Source organism: Triticum aestivum, chromosome 7D (assembly GCF_018294505.1).
Source record: "Triticum aestivum cultivar Chinese Spring chromosome 7D, IWGSC CS RefSeq v2.1, whole genome shotgun sequence".
NCBI classification, from domain to species: Eukaryota; Viridiplantae; Streptophyta; class Magnoliopsida; order Poales; family Poaceae; genus Triticum; species Triticum aestivum.
This window is the reverse complement of record NC_057814.1, coordinates 324,416,847-324,438,426: the sequence shown is the minus strand read 5'-3', so window position 1 is coordinate 324,438,426 and position 21,580 is coordinate 324,416,847. Positions and strand designations below refer to the sequence as shown.

At 45.3% G+C, this 21,580-nt stretch overlaps 1 long non-coding RNA gene across 1 annotated transcript; it reads left to right on the top strand.

Annotated features, from left to right (window-relative positions):
* The first annotated feature begins 3,247 nt into the window (after window positions 1–3,247).
* LOC123169502 (uncharacterized) lies at window positions 3,248–8,582 on the top strand. Its single transcript, XR_006484859.1, has 2 exons — window positions 3,248–3,604; window positions 8,167–8,582. It is a non-coding gene; the product is annotated as an uncharacterized lncRNA (long non-coding RNA).
* The last annotated feature ends 12,998 nt before the right edge of the window (window positions 8,583–21,580 follow it).

Genomic DNA, 21,580 nt, shown 5'->3' with positions numbered 1-21,580 from the left:
AAGGAAAATTATATCAAATGGAGTCCAAACGGAATGAAACCTTCGGGAATGTGATTTTTGGAACAAACGTGATCCAGAGGACTTGGAGTCTACGTAAAGTAATCAACTAGGAAGGCACGAGGCAGGGGGGCGCGCCTACCCCCCAGGCGCGCCCTCCACCCTCGTGGGCCCCTCGTTGCTCCACCGACGTACTTCTTCCTCCTATATATACCCATGTACCCTGGAAACATCATATACGGAGCAAAAACCCTATTTCCACCGCCGCAACCTTCTGTACCCGTGAGATCCCATCTTGGGGCCTTTTCCGGCGCTCCGCCGGAGGGGGCATTGATCACGGAGGGCTTCTACATCAACACCATAGCCTCTCCGATGATATGTGAGTAGATTACCTCAGACCTTCGGGTCCATAGTTATTAGCTATATGGCTTCTTCTCTCTCTTTGGATCTCAATACAAAGTCCTCCTCGATTCTCTTGGAGATCTATTTGATGTAACTCTTCTTTTGCGGTGTGTTTGTCGAGATCCGATGAATTGTGGGTTTATGATCAAGTTTATCTATGAACAATATTTGAATCTCCTCTGAATTCCTTTATGTATGATTGGTTATCTTTGCAAGTCTCTTCGAATTATCAGTTTTGTTTGGCCTACTAGATTGATCTTTCTTGCAATGGGAGAAGTGCTTAGCTTTGGGTTCAATCTTGCGGTGCTCGATCCCAGTGACAGAAAGGGAAACGACACGTATTGTATTGTTGCCATCGAGGATAAAAAGATGGGGTTTATATCATATTGCATGAGTTTATCCCTCTACATCATGTCATCTTACTTAAAGCATTACTCTGTTCTTATGAACTTAATATTCTAGATGCATGCTGGATAGCGGTCGATGTGTGGAGTAATAGTAGTAGATGCAGAATCATTTCGGTCTACTTGTCACGGACGTGATGCCTATATACATGATCATACCTAGATATTCTCATAACTATGCTCAATTCTATCAATTGCTCGACAGTAATTCGTTCACCCACCGTAATACTTATGCTATCTTGAGAGAAGCCACTAGTGAAACCTATGGCCCCCGGGTCTATTTTCCATCATATTAATCTTCCTACAACTAGCTATTTCTGGCGCTGTTTATTTTGCTTTCTTTACTTTTAGTCTTTATCATAAAAATACCAAAAATATTATCTTATCATCTCTATCAGATCTCACTCTCGCAAGTGACCATGAAGGGATTGACAACCCCTTTATCGCTTTGGTTGCGAGGTTCTTATTTGTTTGTGTAGGTGCGTGGGACTCGAGCGTGGTCTCCTACTGGATTGATACCTTGGTTCTCAAAAACTGAGGGAAATACTTACGCTACTTTACTGCATCACCCTTTCCTCTTCAAGGGAAAACCAACGCAGTGCTCAAGAGGTAGCAGTCATGGTCACCGGCAGCGGGGATGGTAAGGTCGGGCGGTGGGGTGCCGTAGCGATGAGGCACCTCGGGGCGACATCTCGAGACGGTTGGAGGTAGGGCGAAGCAGACGAGATCCCGTGGCGGCGGGCAGCTTCGGGCCTATGCGGGCCCACGGCGGGCTCGACGGGCCATCGTGGATTGAGTCGGGGCTGGCTGGGGCACGTGGAGGCGCGCGAGTGGCCGGCGGCGGCGGCTGGTGGTGGCAATGCCTATGGTTGGCTTCCACTTGGCGGGGAGGAGGTGGCCGGGTGCAGATTCTGAGGAAGGGGTGGTGGCGTTGGAGGTTAGGGAAGGCTAGGGGGTTAGGTTTAGCCAAATGGGGAAGGGGGTAGAGTGACTTAAATCGGGAGGGGGTTAGGGTTTGAGTGTTGAGGGGTTCTTTTGGATCATCCGATTGTAATTGGACGGTCCATCTCGAGGGGGGTAGTGTATGTGGGCTAGTGGGCTTTGTAGGAGGCCTCGGGCTGAGAAGAGAGAGAGACGAAGTGCGACCCGGCATGGGTTTTCGGAGCACCGAAAACGTCCGACATTTTATCCGGCTATAGTGCTGCTTTAGGTTTAATGATTGGGCTATCAAACAGACTCCGAATGCGATGAAATTTGACAGGCGGTCTACCTACAGTATAACAAGACCGCATGCCAAGTTTCGCCCCATTCCGAGAACATCTTTATCTCACTTGTAAAATAATATTTCGGAGGTGCCGTGAGCGTGTGCGAGTGTGCAAGGTCTCAGAACGGACAATAAAGAGAACGGGGAGAACCGGCAACTACGAACTGATGCAAGTTTTTGAAAAGAATGACGACACGACTGCCAATGCAATGCAAATGATGTGATGATGAATGCAACAAACAACTGAAACACACAGCGACAACGAGATTAAATGGAAGGCAACTGGAGCATCGGTCTCGGGGCATCACATGAACATTTGCTACACATACAAATTCCAATGCACTTCCTCGATGTGGTATGATGTTCGCTGCAATATTTAATTTTGTTCTATGGCATGAATATACACTATCATCATCACGACACCTAAATTCTACATCTATGCATTATCACTGGCATCATCTCCTCGACGACCACATCAAATGACACCGGGGGCATACTGTCCCCTGGTTCCATTATAGTATCGACAACATTTCGATCCTTAGCTAAATCCTATACCAACCTATAGATCATTATTTGTTGCGTCACTGCCCAATTATCACAACAAATGACACTGGGGCAACACCACCCCCTGGTCCCTTCATAGTGTTGATGGTTTCCGACACATTTCCGCTACATTTGAAGTGAGCTTGCTACATCGACACTTCATATTATATGGGAGCAGTGAAGCGCGCTAGTGCGGCTAGTTCGAATCTATGAAACCCTTTAAGTCTTGATGGCTGGCACCGTGCGGTTTTATGGTTGCATCGCACTTGATAAAAAAACTTTGCGCCAGTGGCAATATCCTGGCAAATCAAAAAGCTTTAACCATTGGCTAGCACCATTGTCGCATTTGGTCGCAGTGGAAACAAATAAAAGCGATTTATTTTCTTCGGCATATGGTATGGATATTTCACCATATTCTAGTATGATTGTATTCATCCTTGATATGTTCTTACAAATAAAGGAAAATTCGCTGGGCCAACCATGATGATGTGCGGTTATACCTCGGCTTGCATGAACTCTACTTTGTGGCATGTTTCTCAGTATAATTTTCAATAAATATGAGCCTGCCGAATAAAAATACATACACGTTGGTGCATGCTTACAAAAATAGAGCAAGCGTGTGTGCACAACAGCGTGCCTTTATTAAAACAAAAAGGTTTTGATTAAAGGAAGAAGGTGCTGGATCAAGTCTTCCACCCATGACCTCTTAAAAAAGAGTATTCCCCATCCACAGCTCACACACTCCCGCCGTCGTAATCCACTATTGCCATCGTCAAGCTCCAGCCCCGGCCAGACCCTCTGCCTCATTCTCCATCCCTGCTAAGCATACAACCCCATCTTTCTCCAGGCCGCCTCCACCACCAGCCTCGAGAGCCAGACCCAAGCTCGTTCGGCTAAGACAGCTGCTCGAGCGAATTGATATGGGAGGGCTATGCAGGTCGGCAGAGGTAGCGACCGCCGCCGCGATACACCGGCGCCGAGCCCAGAGAACAAGGTAAACCCTCGCATTTGTCTAGTTCTGGTGCCTTTTCTAAAGAATTTGTCCAAGCCCTATTTTGTTATAAGTTGATATGCCTTGCTCGTTAAAAGTTGAGATGCATAACTTCTCTGTTTACAAAGTTTCTGTCGCCCTTCTATTTCCATGTACCCACAAAGCTAGGACGTCCAGCTTGAATTTTCCATTTGGGTTCCCAGTTTCCTTAAAGCAAGGAACGCAGACAGCCTTTTGATGGCTGTTTAATGATCCCCTGGTTGTACTCATTGATTCCCCTTTGTGAAGGATATAACAAATTAACCCTCTACACAGAGGGCTACCCTGCACAGGTAGCAGTTTGGGGCAGACAGCTGACGATGCGCGTGTCCAGCCAAAAAAAGTAGAGTGTCATTAGAATAATATTCAGCTTGAGCCACCGTGCTTGCAGAAAAAGGGGAAGGGTAATGATTGAGTACTGACGAAGAATGTCTCAGCTCATGGCAATAATTCAAAGTACAATCTTTCCTAAAAAAAGCGTATAAACAAATTAGGAGACAATTCCCTAAGACGCTTGATCTTAAAAAAGTTGAATTTTCTAAAATGTGAGTTACTCGTGAAGCAGACAAAGTGTACCAGAAACAACTAAGTCTCTGAAGCGCATGCTATGACCAATTCATGTAAAGAATACATGTGTTTTGAAAAGCCCATCTCGTCCAGCTTGAACTCCTCGCTGATTTTGTGAAGCTCATGCGCACTGTCATGGTCCTTGGAAAGGTAGTTTTCTAGTGTGCTCTTGAAAATTGCCACCTTGTTGACATGCCCTCTATGGCTAGACAAGCACTAGATTGTCTGATCCTTGAGCAGCCCCTCACATGAACTATTATCTTCTATTCCCTGAAGCTCCAATTGTAACTCTACAATATGAGTCATTATTACTATGGCGTGAGATAAATAGTCCAGTTGTTTGCTCTCTTACTCCTCAAGCTCCCCCTGAAGAGATGTCATAATAACATCCATAGAATTACAAGAAAGTGACACCTTGTCAACAAAGGTTTTGACAACGGATGACCGTTATTGAATTTGCTCTCTCTGTAAAGCAATCCCATTGTGAGGTCAAATGTTTCCTTGTTGTAGGCCTCTCGCAAAGAAGCGAGCCCCTTCATAAGTCGCGCTACTTCAGATGGCGGATCCTTGAAGAATTTCCCCCACAAATCTAAATCTGCAATTATCTCTGAAACCACTGATGCCTTGTTCACGGGGTATTCACTAAGTAGGCATTAAGGTTCCTAAGATCTGATTGCACATAGTTCACATAGCGTGCTAAATAGGTTCCCTTTATCCCTCTTAAATCCACAGGAATGTTGCCACTAAACTCAGTACACGACAATGCATTTTAAAATCCTGGGCCTCACCTGATCCATTCTGGTTTTGATCTAACTGTCCCTCAACACTTTCATAATATCCCTTGCATTCTTTAGCAACTGATTTCAAGATTTGCTTTGACTCCTCATCAAAGGATTCGACTACAAAAAAATAGTAAGAGTGAGGAAGCAATATGAGTACATACAAAGGGGCATATGAATTAAAAAGACATTTCATAAGAACAGGAGACCACCTATCTGTGTGCTCTTCCTTTTCTTTTTTGCACCTTCTTCGGGTTCAGCCAACTTTCGTCTAAACGAACCAGGTGCCAGCTTACTCGCGATGGGTTGGTCCGTCTGCGATATCGAGGAAGCATCTCCTTGGGATTTTGAACTCGACATATTATTTTGGTTCTTGAAGTCGGAACCCCCTAACGACTAAAAAAGATTGTCCAGATTCACATAGGTGTCATCGATAATCTCTAATTGAAGGGTTGCTATATCATCATCAGGTGTATACAATCTAATGTTTAATCGGTCGGGTGTTGCATCGTGAGTAATTTTCTCCACAGTACTGCGACGCGATGGTACAATCAGTCCATGTGGATATTGTAAGGTCACTGGAGCCTCTTCCTCACTCCCTTGCCCAAGGACCTCCTTTACCAGGGAAAAGGATTTTCCAGAACTTACCTGCTTATTCTCTGGAGTCACTAGCATTCTCTCTTGAGGATTCGCAGAGTTTGACTTGGTTGCCGCAGGCGAGGTGACAACTATGTCTTGTTGCCTCTCGGACAATTTTTCTGATGATGGTGGATTTCTGGTTCGGTTGGCAACGTCAACTTTTCCCGTGTCACCTACACATACACACAAAAAATGTGTGAATAGAAAATACACAAAGCATGCATAATACATGCATCATCTTGAAATACAGCCCCTTATTATCTATGAGTATCTTACCTCCAGGAGGGCTAGTCATAGGCTGTTGCCACTTGAAGACACTTGCCCCTTGTGCACGCGCACAAAATAATTCCGGTGATTGAAGAAAGCCAAAAGCTTTGCTGTGCCAGTTAATATAATCCATTGTACACCCAGTTCTACTTCTCAGGGGCTGCACATAGAAGGTATGACCCTCCAGTCGGTGAAAACAAAGATGCCGTCGATCCAAGAGCTCGAACAACTCTTCATAGGAATTGGTTAGAAAACTGGGAAAATCAAGTCTATTCGTCTTCTCATCTTCTGCAATCATGTCCAACTCTGGAACATGCTGATCACAATTGAACATCCGGGAGAATCGGTGCGGACAATACACTTGATTGTCATAGCGCTCGCCGCATCGGTGCAATACACCACCAGCCCATTAGTTCATAAGTAGGTCAATAGCTACAACGGAAAGTGCTTTTGGTATACGATATTGAGAGTAGTCATCCCATAGACGAATCGCTCCCCTAGATCTTGGAAAGCGTATCACGGACCTGCCCAAGAAATCCAAGGAGCATAGGCTCATTCCAGTTATGTCAAACTCCCCCAAAAGATTGTGTGCTGCCACATGGGACATTGGTTCTCGGTGCTCTAAATCAATAACATAAGGTGCCGATGGAATCCGACACCTTAGAGATGCTGATGGTGGGAAGTCTTTCATGAATGATACATACCATCCCATTATAAAATGCCCGGGAATAAATAGGGAGCATTTACTTGCAGAAATTGACACATTCACAACCTTATGATGAAACTCGTCTAGACTGTACTACAAAAAGGCCAAGCTTGCCACCCCAATAGCTCGACGATTGCCTTTTGCAAGTTTCACTGCATGATAAAAACCTCGGGCAGATATATTGGCCCTCCTCGACCGGGATACAATAAGTACATAACCATGCATCAATAAAAACAGCACAAAATACCACTGACGGATCTGCTAGACGGTAATACATCGCTTGGTCGCCTAGAGAGGCAGACATGCGGTTATTTTGAACTTCGACCCGGAGACCCATTTTTTGCAGCAATGGATCATCCGGATCGGCATAACAATGCCAGCAAGGACCCAAATGAGTGGAACTTATCCTCAAAAAAGTGATTGACCCATGCTTCAATAGTCACCAAACCAGGCTTACGCGTAGGATTTAGTGGGCATAAACCAACATATATATGGTATAAGTTCTGCACATGTGCTTGCACAGTGCCAGGCGAATGGTATGCCCATGGCATCATACACTTTATGGAGTGGATAGCCCATTTCTTCTTGGCTAGTAACCAGAGTGTGCCCATTGATGTTCCAATATGTTAGGAAGGCAGCGACTAGGGAGGAATCGACATGGCAGTGATAAGTCGAGGCCATGACTCCCCGAATGATATCATTTTTTAAAATATCACTATCTTCCGGATTAAGCAACATCATGTGTGCCCATATTAGCAGTTGACAGCACAGAGAAACATCTGTATGAAAGCAGTGCAGATAACTATCAATCCACCTCATCGAGGGTGATTGAATAAACTTTTGAGCCATCGTAAAAGTACGAGCTGCAATTTATTTAATGCCAAACTGGTTAGCCCTCAAAATAATGGCCGGGCCCGATGGCACCTTGGTAGGTGGTGCCTGATGACCTTCTTGTGCGCCAAGGGAAAACTAAGAAATTGATTGCGTCAGCATATGAGGTGGCTTTGGGGTGAGCGTCTTGCAGTCATAATACACGTCATTTACTCTGTGCATAAAACGATAATCTGATTCAGTAATAAGTGTCTGACCTCCACCAAGGCCTAAACACTTGGCAACCTCGGTCAAGATTTCATCCACTCCTGAGTCTTTCAAAGATGTCTCATCATCAAGACCACGTGGTTTCCACTCATAGTCCATGAAGACATTCAATTACTCTCACCAAAGTATCATCTCCCCGTCTGTCTCCTTCGGCACCTCATCAATAGGGCCGCTGAACAATGTATAGATCGAAGGCTGAGAACCATAGCACCCCTTAATGAGAATTTTCGTATGAGAAAGTGCAAAAAGCAAAAAAAAATACCGAGTGTAAGTCTCGTCAGACAGAACACACTTGTCAAACAAAAAATATATACCTGATCACTGTTCTGGTGTAGATTTCTTGATGTATGACGATGAGATGGATGCCTACTACTACTGTCATCGGTGTCGATGAGACCCTTGTCTCGAGTATTATTTATCGTGGGTTTAACTTTTACCTGCAATTTTAGAGCAATTGCCTTGTCCTGCAGATTATGTTGGGGCGCCAATCTTCGTTCGAGATAAATCCTTGCGGCTAGAGCTATTCTTTGGAATTTCCTTGGTGCGCGCTACGGCACCTGCGCGACGGCGAGTATCATCCAGATCAATGCGCTCCCCCCTACAAGTGGAACTCCACGAGTCGCAACCGTCGGCTATTGAACCTAACCGCTGAGATTTTCTTCTGGGGGCAGTCATTGTTTGGTTCCAGGAGAGGGCTAGAGCGAAAGAGTAACTATAGCAAACAAAAGTGATGCCTCTACTTCATAAAAGGGTGAGCCGTGTCTCTAAGTCCGCTTGGCTGTAATTTATCCATGTTATTTACACTTCAATGTCCGACACCTATAGGGTCTGATGATTCACGACTGGCCGACTGGCCCTGTTAGAATAAAATGCTAATGCAAGATCATAGACGACACACCGAGGCATGATATTTGTTAACGAGGTTCACCGATATGGCTACATCTCCGGGGCATGACTACGGGCGCTCCTCCCCAAGATACCGCAACGCCGGTCGTCCGGGCGCGGGCACAAGCCGTCGGCTCTCCCGCGTACCTGTTGCTATCAAGTCATCATGATGGGTTACAATGTGTGGTGCCCCTCCGTATATAAGAGGCCTAGGATACAAGTGTCCGACTCCTACACAACTCGTACCTAACCACACCAATTACAACTCCAAGTCCACGTAACCCCTTGCGTACATAATATTCGACACAAATATAACAAACTCCACCTTAGTGAATATTCTCCATCACCTAGAAGTCGTCCATGCTCGAACCTTCATGTATTCCGGACTTGGGTTGTCTTCTTTGTAGTTTACTGAGAGCTACCCGACGGGTCAGACCCGTCGCCACCGTGAGACTTCACTGCTACTCCTGCAGCTCCACTCTCCATGGCTCCACCTGCAATAGTGCTCCCTTACAACTTGTAAAGATGCGAAGCCGTCCTCTCTCCTATCATCACGGTCACCCCATCTTCCATGATTTCCATGATCTTCGTATCCCGATCACAACGGAATTCCATACCACCATCATGAAGAACACCAAGCGAAATTAGATTCCTCTTTAGCCCTGGCACATGCCTGACTCCCCGAAGCATCCGCTCAACTCCGTCAAACATCTTGATTTTGATGTCACCTACTCCAGCAACACGATAACCTGTGTCATCGCCCACATAAGCTAAACCAAACTCACCAGACTTGTACGAAGAGAACCACTCCCTGTTGGGTGTTGCATGAAAAGAGCAAGCTGAATCCAACATCCACGCTTCAGCTTTTGTTGACCGCCTGTTTGATACTACGAGAACATCACTACTGCTGTCCGAGTCATCACCACGAGTAGCCGCATTAGCACTTGCCCCACCCTTCAGTTCTGGGCATTCCCTCTTTATATGTCCCCAGTCCTTGCACCTGTAGCACTGCACCTTTTTCTTCTTTTTCTTCTCCGCCTCTTCTCCCTTCCTGAGCTGATAGCCTTTAACTGCCAACCCCAAATCTTGAGTACTCTCATCTGTAGCATTCTTTTGCTTCCTCAACTCATGCCCAAGCAATGCTGCAGTGACTTCCTCATTATTGACGGTTGTCTTTCCATGTGTCAATGTAATGACCAAATGCTCATAGGACGGTGGCAACGAAACAAGAAGTAGTGCCTTATCCTCGTCCTCAATCTTCACATCCAGACGCGCTAGATCCATGACCAATTGATTAAAGGCATTCACATGCTCCACAAGATCCGACCCCTCCTGCATCTTCAGCTCATAGAATTTTTGCTTCAAATACAGCTTATTGGTCGCTGACTTGGAGATATAACGATTTGCCAACTTGTCCCAAATTCCCTTAGGAGTATCTTCGTTCATGACATGATACATGACCTGATCCGCAAGACAAAGCCGTATGGTAGCGGCCGCCTGCACTTGCATATCCTCCCACGCATCGTTGTCAACCTTGGCCGACTTCGTCTCCTGCAAACCCTTCAAGATTCCCTGCTGCGCCAGAATATCCTTGACTCTTGTCTGCCATAGACCGAAGTTACCCGTGCCATCGAATTTCTCCACATCAAACCTGGTGAATCCCGGCGCCATGCCGTGCCGCGATCTAACTGACCTGTTGCCACCAGTCTTACCGCCCTTGTTTTCTTCTGCGACTTCCTCACGAAAAAGATCACTGATCCTGTATTCCTCGTTTGAAGCCACGATCTACCAAGAAATACTACCAGCACAACGTCCCAGTCCGCCCTTCAGAAAATTCCCGTGGAACCTGTCGCCAAAACGCGGAGATGAATATCTTTGCCGAAACTGACCGCTCTACCTTTTCCTGAACTCGCATACTGTTTCTGTGCCCTGCTAGCCTCGTCGACCCGGCCTTTTATTACCTGCTGGACACAACCGGCCATGTCTTTTCCTCTCTCACACGGAAATAGAGCCACAGCCTGTTACGATTTGCACCATATCCAATCTGAAACGGACAATCATGCACACACAAGTATCCCTTTTGTTTTTCCCTTTTGTTAACCGCAACCAGCAGCAGGCTTTGTTCCCTGGACCAAACATGTATACACGCACACACGTATTGTAGATCGGCTGCCCACGTGTTAATCCCCTGAACTCCTGCCCCGACACGATTTCCTTTCCTTGTGCGGTGCACCTCATCCGAGGAGACCAACCGCAGTTAATCCCCTGAACTCCTGCCCCGACACGATTTCCTTTCCTTGTGCGGTGCACCTCATCCGAGGAGACCAACCGCAGCACGCCACGAAGTCGCGTACGCAGCCTCACCCTGTAACCTTTCCTTTCCTTTATTCCGTGTCGCCTTGGGAGAACTCGCCGCTGTATCTCCGACAAGAAGCTCGCCCTCATCTCTGATCTTGGTTCTTCGCCAGCGATCTGTACTGCCTCGTCGCGCGTACTCGACGCCATCGCGCATCGTCCATGCACGAGCCGTGCCGTACCCTGGCCACCCACGTCGCCGACACAATCCGTCCGCAATGCCGCACCGCCGCCCTTGTACAACACCGAGCGCATCATCTCGATGCTCTTACACTCCGATCTATCCGGCCGTCCCCCACGTCTGGTCGCCGGTCTGATCGTGAGCCGAATCCGTTGCCTCCGCAACGTCTTCAACAACCATTACGCCGGTCCAATCGTCACGTCTAGCCGATCCTTACCGACCGCAGCACATCGAACGGTCCAGGCCTCCTGCCCGAAGTGTCCGACACCACCGACCGCCTCCGCGATCGCCGCCATGCTCCACCTTGCGCCAATCGGACGTTCCATGGCACCCGTTGAACATGATCCTCGTACCTACGGATGATCTTTCGCATAGCCTTTTCGCAACCTTGCTCATGATACCACTTGTTAGAATAAAACGCTAATGCAAGATCATAGACGACACACCGAGGCACGATATTTGTTAACGAGGTTCATCAATATGGCTACATCCCGGGGCATGACTACGGGCGCTCCTCCCTAAGATACCGCAACGCCGGTCGTCCGGGCGCCGGCACAAGCCGTCGGCTCCCCCGCGTACCTGTTGCTATCAAGTCGTCATGATGGGTTACAATGTGTGGTGCCCCTCCGTGTATAAGAGGCCTAGGATACAAGTGTCCAACTCTTACACAACTCGTACCTAACCACACCAATTACAACTCCAAGTCCACGTAACCCCTTGCGTACATAATATTCGACACAAATATAACGGGCCCGCCGATAATCTTTGGTTGCCCGGTCTTCTCAAGGTTGTATTGAACCTTGAGCTTGCCATACAATGATACTTTTCAAATTTGGGCAGCAATGAAAAAGTTGTTCAACTGACTGGTGGTTCAATTGAGTGGTGAATTATTTTCATCAAGTCTAGCCCCTGTGCTTCACCCATGAACTACAGTCTGTGGGGGGCATTTGTTTGATTGATTTTTGTATCAAAAATAAATATTCATATTAATATAGTACATAAAAAACTATTGGTGCAACTACATGCTGTTAGATAATAACGAGAAATAAACGAGACAAAGAGACACGGATTTTTACGTGGAAACCCTTGCGGGAGAAAACCACGGACGCACGAAGGCGCAATCATTATGAGGAGGAGTATTACAAGCACGAGACGACAAACCGTCTTAGGTGCGACTACATGGAGTATATATGAGGGGCAACACATAAGAGTCCTTGTAGGACAAGTAAACGAGTTGTATTCGTACGCGTCGGTACCAACGCAAAAGCCCACACCGTATGTACTATGTCTAGTCCAATACGGTACTAGAATTTGGATCATAATTTAACAATCTTCACCTTGAGCCAAATTCCCTCCAGTAGTCGAAAAAGTAAATAACTCCATCCAAATCAGCATAAACACCTTGTGCGTCAAAGTCCATAGGACTAGTGAGAAATACCAACTAAGCCTGAGCAAAGCTCAAACTTATTGGTCGGAACTGGCTTTGTCATCATATCAGCAGGATTATCATGAGTACTTATCTTGCATACCTTCAAATTGCCTTCAGCAACAACATCTCGAATATAATGAAATCTGACATTAATGTGCTTTGTCCTCTCATGATACATTGGATTCTTTGTAAGATATATGGCACTTTGACTGTCAGAAAATATGGTAGGGCAAGATGAATCTCCACAAAGCTCAGAATACAAACCTTTCAACCAGATAGCTTCTTTGCATGCCTCAGAAATAGCCATATACTCGGCACCAGTAGTGGAACAAGCCACAATAGACTGCAAAGTTGTTCTCCAACTCACAGCACAACCACCAATGATGAAAACATAACCTGTGAGTGATCTTCTCTTATCCAAATCACCAGCAAAATCAGAATCAACAAAACCAACAAGTCCATCTCTAGTTTTCTCAAACTGTAAATAAGCATTAGAAGTATCACGCAGGTATCTGAAAATCCACTGAACTGCTCCCCAATGCTCTTTTCCAGGATTAGCCATGTATCTACTAACAACACTCAATGCATATGATAAATCCGGACGAGAACAAACCATGGCATACATAAGTAAACCAACTGCACTTGAATAGGGAACTCTAGACATGTACTCAATATCTGCATCTGACTTAGAACATAAAGCTGATGATAATTTGAAGTGTGCAGCTAATGGAGTACTTACTGGCTTGGCATTATGCATATTAAAACGACGAAGAACTTTATCAATATATCCCTTCTGACTGAGATACACTTTTCTAGACGGTCTATCTCTGGATATTTCCATGCCAAGAATTTTCTTTGCTGCACCCAAATCCTTCATCTCAAATTCATTACTCAATTGCTTCTTTAGTTCATTAATCTCTGACATACTCTTTGCAGCAATTAGCATATCATCAACATAAAGGAGCAAATAAATAGTTGAACCATTGACAGTTTTCAAATAAACACAATTATCATAATTAGACCTTTTGAAACCTTGAGAGACCATAAAGGTGTCAAATCTCTTGTACCACTGTCTAGGGGATTGCTTCAATCCATATAGAGATTTCTTTAACTTACAGACAAGCTTTTCTTTTCCAAGAATAACAAAACGTTCAGGTTGTTCCATATAAATATCCTCTTTTAATTCTCCATGTAAAAATGTAGTTTTAACATCCAATTGTTCAAGCTTAAGATCATGCATGGCAACAATACTGAGTAAAGTGCGAATAGAGCTATGCTTCATAACAGGAGAAAAGACTTCGTTATAGTCAATACCTGAAATCTGACTGTAACCTTTAGCAACTAACCTTGCTTTATATCTTGTCTCATCATTAGGAGAAACACCTTCTTTCCTCTTGAAAACCCATTTGCAACGAATAGGTTTCTTCTCTCTAGGTAAACTTACTAAATCCCAAGTGCCATTCTTTTCAAGTGATTCCATCTCATCATGCATAGCGGTCATCCACTTATTACTATCACCAGAAATAATAGCCTCAGAATATGAAGAAGGCTCAGCATTACCTTCAATTTCTTCTGCAACAGATAAAGCAAAAGAAACAATATTGCACTCTTCAATTAACCTGTCAGGTTTATTAATACCCCGTCTAACTCTGTCACGTGCGAGATTCCAACTGGACGGAACAATAGGCTGATTTGGAGTGGGAGTGACATGATCATCACTAACGACGGGTTCATCATGTGCATCAACAATTTCATTACCAGATGTATCACCTGAATCAATAACATGCTCCACCTGAACAGTAGGCTCCTGAACAATAGGCTGTTGTTCACTCTCAACGGGAACATTAGTAGATGAAATGTTATGTAACATAGTAGATTCATTAAAGATAACATTTCTGCTAATAACAACCTTCTGTGTTTCAGGATTCCATAATTTAAAATCTTTAACACCAGACTTATAACCAAGAAAGATGCACTTAACAGCCCTAGGCTCCAATTTTCCATTATCGACATGAGCATAAGCAGTGCAACCAAAAACTCTCAACTGTGAATAATCAGCAGGTGAACCAGACCATACCTCAATTGGAGTTTTCTTATTAAGAGCAATAGATGGTGAACGGTTTATGAGATAACAAGCAGTGGAAGCGGCCTCAGCCCAAAAACGCCTATGCAAACCTGCATTGGACAACATGCAGCGGGCTCTGGAAATAATGGTTTTGTTCATACGCTCAGCAACACCGTTTGTTGAGGAGTATAAGGAACGGTGTAGTGTCTGACAATGCCTTCAGACTTGCAATAATTCTTAAATTGCTTAGAATAGAATTCCGTACCATTATCAGTGCGAAGTATTTTTACCTTCCTTTCAGTTTGTCTTTCAATCATAAGGCCAATTTTTTCTCGAATAATCATCAATAATAGTCAGCATGTAACTAGCACCACCTAGTGAATTCTTGCGAGATGGTCCTCATAAATCAGAATGAACATAATCAAGAATACCTTTGGTTGTATGAGTCGAAGTGTTGAACTTCACCCTCTTGTGTTTGCCGAAAATACAATGCTCACAAAATTTTAATTTACCAGGTTCATATCCATCAAGACCTCTCTTATTTAACTCTGCTAAACCAAGTTCACTCATATGTCCAAGACGTATATGCCAAAGGTTAGCAGCATCACAATCAGAATTCTTTGAAACAACTGGAGTAGCGTTACCTGAAACTGTAGAACCTCGATGGTAATAAAGACCATTGGTCGAACTTAAGTCACCTTTCATCACAATAAGGGAACCTTTGGTGACTTTCAAAACACTATCTCCACCTGAATACTTGTACCCCTTTGCATCAAGGGCACTAACAGAGATAAGATTTCTCTTCATCTTCGGAATATACCGAACATCTATCAAAGTTCTGATTGTGCCATCAAACATCTTGATTCGAACGGAACCTATGCCTTCAATCTTGCATGGTGAATTATCAAAACCCAAAACGGAACCAGCAACAGTAGTGGAATCAAAAGTATTAAACCAATCTCTATGTGGACACATATGAAACGTGCATGCGGTGTCAAGTACCCACTCATTATTGGTCTCAGCACATCCAGCAATAATGACAAGAGCATCATCGGAACTATCATCACGAGCAACGTTAGCGGAATTGTCACCTTGTTTGTTACCTTTTCTCTTTTCCTTGTTCTGCAACTTGAAACACTCTGAGATGTCATGCCGTCTCTCTTGCAATACCTGCAATATTTCTTGTCTCTGGATTGCGACCGGCCCCTGTAGCCGTTTTTACTTTTGCCTCTGTTTCCATTATTGGAGTTCTTCTCCTTTGTCCTGCCACGAACAGATAATCCCTCGGCTTGGGATGAACTCGAACCATCATGAGGCACCATTAATTTCATCTTCTCCTTAGAGTTCAAAGCTTCATAAACTTCATTAAGTGTGAGAGTATCACGACTGTATAATATGGTGTCTCTAAAATTGGTATAAGAACTTGGCAATGAACAAAGTAACATTAAAGCAGTATCTTCCTCTTCATACTTAACCTCCATTGCAGCTAGATCAGATATGATCTCTTTAAATTCAGAAATATGATTCAAAACATTACCTCCCTCGGGTAACCTGTGCACGAATAATTTTTGCTTCAGATTCATCTTGCTGGTGAGGTCTTTAGTCATGCAAATCCCTTCTAGCTTTAACCATAGAGCGGCGGCTGTTTTTTCGCTCAAAACTTCCTGCAAAATATTATTATGCAAATGGAGTTGAATTTGTGACAAAGCCTTACAATCAATTCTTTTCTCCTCATCAGTCTAGTCCTGAATTCTATTCTTCCCAAAACTATCCAGTGCTTCATCATAGTCGGACTGTGCCAATAACGCCCGCATCTTGACTTGCCATAGGGTAAACCTTGTGTCACGGTCCAGCAGCGGAAGATCGTACTTCATGGATGCCATGAGTCGATAAATCTGTGTACACAAAGCAGTACAAGCCGGTAGAAAAATTCTTGACAGAATTTAATATGTGAAGTAGACAAAAAATAGAGTAAATAGCACCTGGATATTATACGGGTGATGGACGTAGCACTTCAAGATGAAAAACAAGGGCCGAACTAGTACTCTGTACGTAGCTTCACGTGACGTAGTAACTAGTAGCAGTAGCAGCTCCAGTAGGTTTGACCACGTGAAAGAAAAGTAGCAAGGCCACTAGTAGCAAGATCGATCAGATCTCGATTCTCGCGCGTGTACTACTTCAAGTCTTGTACGCACAGCAGCGGCAACTCGCCAGGTCGCGTTGGGAATTGGAGCCTCGGCTGCAGCGTGCAACGAGACCAACCTTTGACTGGACAGATCGCCCGAAGCGGCGCACAACACCCCCGCCAGAAAAACTCTTGAACCCTGTCTGTCTCGGCTTGGTACGGCGGCGTAGCAGAAATCGACCCGGATGGATCGCCTGGTCGCGTCGGCTGCGGTGCACAGACGGAACCCTAATTATCTCGTCTCAAATCTCGTGTATGTAACCTTGGCTCTGTATACCACTTGTTAGATAATAACGAGAAATAAACGAGACAAAGAGACACGGATTTTTATGTGAAAACCCTTGCGGGAGAAAACCACCGACGCACGAAGGCGCAATCACTATGAGGAGGAGTATTACAAGCACGAGACGACAGACCGTCTTAGGTGCGACTACATGAAGTATATATGAGGGGCAACATATAAGAGTCCTTGTAGGACAAGTAAACGAGTTGTACTCGTACGCGTCGGTACCAACGCAAAGGCCCACATCGTATGTACTACATCTAGTCCAATACGGTACTAGAATTTGGATCATAATTTAACATGTGCCAGCCGCATTGACACATGCAAAATCCATATATGAGACTAATGAGGCAGCGCTCCCTGAGATAATGGGCCCCTATAATGATTTGTGTGTGTCAATAAACTTGCTTTGGTAAGCTAGCAATGGCACGTATGGACATGTCTTAAAAATTCCCCGCACCCATGAGCCTTCGGCCAGTCGACATTGTTGAGCCTGCTGATCATCAACCCCCCGCACCCGTGAGATTGGATCCATTGCTGTGCGGCTTGATGCACATAAGCTTCAGCTAGAGCCCAAAGTGGCACTCTATGCTAAGGAAGGCCTCGTAGAAAGTAATGTAGGTGGTGATGTAGCGCTAGTGCATCGATCTGCTATACAAACGGTTTTTACCCCCTTTCTGTGATAGAGTTTTAAACTGTTGCCTTGCCTGCGTGTGGGATGGGGGAGGGGTCCTTCACACATGACCCAGAAACCGTATGCAAAAGGGAGTAGGAATGCATAAGTTTTGCAGAGCTAAGCATATGCGATGCCCGCATCTATCCCAAACGTGAGTCGTCACATAGCTGTTTGTGATATATCGAATATCCCAAGAGCTCCATTCTTGCTACTCATGTGTGCTCGCATTAACATCGCCCTCGGTATTATGTGGTGCAACATTTGTGATGCGCGTCCTATCACAAAGAGTTCACGATTGTAAAGCATGTATGATAAGGGGACTATCACACACGTTTTCTTTTCCTACACCATATGCAATTTGATGTAAGAGTGCATACAGTTGTTCCTATAAAACTATATGCAAAGCTGGAATATATCCCACACGTTGCTCTGTCCATAAACGTTTGCCATATATAAAATGTCCCAAACAATTCATCCAGACTACGCGTGTCAGATGAAGGCATATCACACGCGTTCTACTATGAGCAAACGTTTATGATACACATGACATCATGAACAGTTCGTAATTTCCAAGCTGTGTGATAAGGTGACTTCCACAACATTTAATAAAAGAAGGAACTGTGTGCGCTACTGTTGTTAATCTCACACATTTTTTCTTGGCTGATTGTGTGTGCAGTAGAGATTCATTGCACTAGTAGTGATCTGAGAAACGTGTTTGATCTTGATGTTTATTATAGATGTTTTGCCTTTCAAACTGCGGGCAATGAAATGTCATGCAGAGCATAATTTATCCCTAATATAATCCTTGCATTTAAAATTCACATAATTGGAATTTGAAACAGATGTTGAATATGAAAGTTCGTAATCACTCATTTCATATCGAACCATGTTTATTACAAATATAGGTTCAGGGACGAATGCATAATTCGATGCACATGTACATATACTGAAAAACTACAGAAGCACCAAGTAAATAATGATAATTCACAGTTGTACTAAAGACTATAAAGAGAGAGGCGAGATACATTATGGTTGCTGGAGAAGGTGAAGTGGAATGCCCATATTGTGCCCTCCTCCATGCCTAATGCGCGCATCGCTCTAGGCCAACCCCTTGTAATGGCCGCCCGCCGATCCTTCACTGTGTTCATTAGGACTTCTCGATGCTCATTGTAGTCTGAATGAAGTACTTGAACCTTCATCGCAAGTCCATCAATCATGTACTTTATGAGGTAATCTTGAGTAAACTACTTTGGGAACCACTCAAACCAAAAAGATTCAGACATTGTTGTCTAGGAGCTCATTATGCGCAGTAAAAAGAGAAAGCTACAGGGTTCATATTACCATCCCTACAGCTCACTGTTGTGTTGGATAGAGAAAAATAAATAATTTAATTCCCATTGTTCGTATCTTTTTGCTAACAATCCTTATAACTTTTGTTGTAGGGTGAAACCCTAGATGGGATCTTTTCACATTTGGAGGGGGGAAAAGTGATGAACACACAAGAACACAAGAAGAGGATCACTCAAACAAACCCAAATAACACATCCACTAGAGTAGCATACAAGAGATCCACAAGCATACAAGCACAATTCAAGGGAAATAGCACTAGGGTAAAGTTCTTCCCACTCCTAGCAAATGAGGTCCTTATGTTGATCTTCTCCAAGAGGAGGCCTTGATAATCCACAAGGATTCTTCCCAAGGTGGGGCTTGATCTCCAAGAGGAGGGGATACAAGGAGCAAAGCTCTCTAGTGTCTATCAAGTACTTAAAGGCTAAGGACGAGATTGGGGGAAAACGAGGGGTACAAGGGTCAAAACCCATAGTGCACGCAGGCGTTCTCGGAGGGGTCCGGCCACCCGGACCGGTCAGAGGCCGGCGGTCAGGGGCGGCCGGGCACCCGGGGCAAAGAGGGCCGGGCATCCGGACCGGGCAGGGGCCGGCTGGAGTTGGGCCGGGCACCCGGTGGCAAGGGCCAGCGCCCAGCGGGAGGGGGCCGGGCACTCAGGGCCAGGTTGTCGGGCACTCGGGCCGGCGGGGCAGCGCCCAGGCAAATGAGGCCGGGCACCCGTGGCCAGTTGGCCAGGCACCCGGGGCCAAGTTGGCCGGGCACTCGAGGTGACCCGAGGCTCCATTCCTTCGCGCATCTCGATGCTTCCCTCCTCCTCCCCCTTCTCCGTGTGTGCTTGGGTCTTCGGGTGGACTTAGTGATCTCTCCATGCTTCCTCGCGATCATCTCTGAAGTACCTAAGAATGCATAGCGTGTCTCTTTGAGGTAGAACCCAATTCTCATGTGAATCCGAACGAAACTCGAAGAGGAAGAAATTGACCTCATTCTCGATGGCGTGTACGTGATCTTGTCATTGGTCCTCTCGGTGCTTGTGGTGGTGATGGAGTTTCCATGTGGATGGACGGTGGATGCTCTGCATCCTCCTCCCACCCCCTTGGGAGAGATCCGTCCATGTACCGTGATCGTCATCACCATGGTACTTGGCCAAGTCCTTGACGTTGAAGATGTCGCTTATGTTGTACTTGTCACATGGAATGTCAATCTTGTAGGCGTTGTCGTTGTAGCGTGCGAGCACCTTGAAGGGTCCATCGACTCTCGGAAGTAGCTTGGACTTGCACTCCTTGGGGAAGCGATCCTTGCGTAGATGTAACCATACGAGATCGCCCGGTTGGAACACCATCGGTGACTTGTTGATGTTGAGCTTGGTGGCGAGACGGTGTACTTGACGCTCGATCGTGGACCTTGTTTCTTCATGCATCTTCTTGAGGTAGGTGGCTCTTGCGTTAGCGTCCATGTTCGCTCGTTCTTGTAGCGGTAGAGGGAGGATGTCCAACGGCGACAAAGGGTTAAAGCCGTAGGCAACCTCGAAGGCGGACTTGCCGGTAGTAGAGTGTCTTGCGCGGTTGTAGGCGTACTCGGCGATGGGTAAGCACTCCTCCCACTCAGTGATGTTGTTCTTGATCAACACGCATAGGAGAGTGGAGAGCGTTCGGTTGGTGACTTCCATTTGGCCATCGGTTTGAGGATGATATGCCGTGGAGAATAGAAGCTTGATGCCGAGCTTGGCACATAATGTCTTCCAAAAGTAGCTTAAGAACTTGATGTCTCAGTCCGACACAATTGTCTTTGGCACTCTGTGTAACCTCAAGATTTCCCTAAAAAAAGATTTGCAACGTGTGAAGCATCATCTATCTTATTGCATGGGATAAAATGAGCCATTTTAGAGAATCGGTCCACAACAACAAATACGGAATCCTTGCCATTTTGAGTCCTAGGTAATCCAAGCACAAAATCCATGCTACTTAAGAAGACAAAAAACTTTGAGTGGACCAACGAAGCAACCGCGGCGCTAGAGGAAACTAAAACACTCCTGGCAAGCAACCCTATCCTGGCCGCACCAGGTACCGGTGAACCTATGTTGCTGTATATATCTTTCGAGCCACTATATGCACCTATTTGACTTAAGTCATTTGCCAAGCTGGGTTGCCTGGCACCTGTGTTTACCCCTACATTTCCGATTGTTCGGCTAGGGAGCACCTCTGTGATTGTTAGGCCTGGGTAATCCGGATACGTACCTCAGACGGGTGATGCTGAAAGCTAGCGTTCTTACAGAAAATAATGGGTCAACCTCAAGGGAAGCAAAAATAACCAGGCGCTCGCCGCCAGCCCACCGTTCTTGGTTCCTAAAAAACCATCAACATCCGTGTGTCATCGGCATCTGGACTTAAGGCTTATGGTTATCATACCACACCTGAAGAAAGGAACCTTTGGAGGAACAATTTTCTTCGGAAGATGTTTCTTACATTACAAAGTAATATA